Source organism: Penaeus monodon, chromosome 30 (assembly GCF_015228065.2).
Source record: "Penaeus monodon isolate SGIC_2016 chromosome 30, NSTDA_Pmon_1, whole genome shotgun sequence".
In the NCBI taxonomy this organism is placed as follows: Eukaryota; Metazoa; Arthropoda; class Malacostraca; order Decapoda; family Penaeidae; genus Penaeus; species Penaeus monodon.
Window position 1 is genome coordinate 15174993 of NC_051415.1, and position 360 is coordinate 15175352.

At 26.7% G+C, this 360-nt stretch overlaps 1 protein-coding gene across 2 annotated transcripts in view; it reads right to left on the minus strand.

The window, feature by feature from the left end:
• Positions 1-360, minus strand: part of LOC119592548 (pumilio homolog 2-like) — a gene marked incomplete in the record, with an annotated part of 245467 nt that overhangs the window by 102535 nt on the left and 142572 nt on the right.

The window sequence follows — 360 nt, forward strand, 5'->3', positions numbered from 1 at the left end:
GTTTTGTGTGTGTACATCTAAAACTAAAAGTAAACAAATTTAAATGACTAGTACCTTTCGTACTTTCATTAAATTTGTTTATTTTTAGTTTTGTCAAGCTACTGCTTTTTTAGTTATATGTTGTACTTGTTTTATTGTTTTTAAAGTTTGTAAAGCCCCATTTTTATGTTTACTTTTAGTTTTGTCAAGCTTTTTGCTTATTTTATTTGTATGCTGCACTCATTAATTGTTTTATTTTTAGTTTTCAAGTTTTAAAGACATTTCAGGATATTTGTTTTTATTTTCTGTAATGTATAAATTCGACTTTCTCCCACTAGGCTTGAGAATGGATTTATGTACAGTAATCCGAAACGTTGCCTA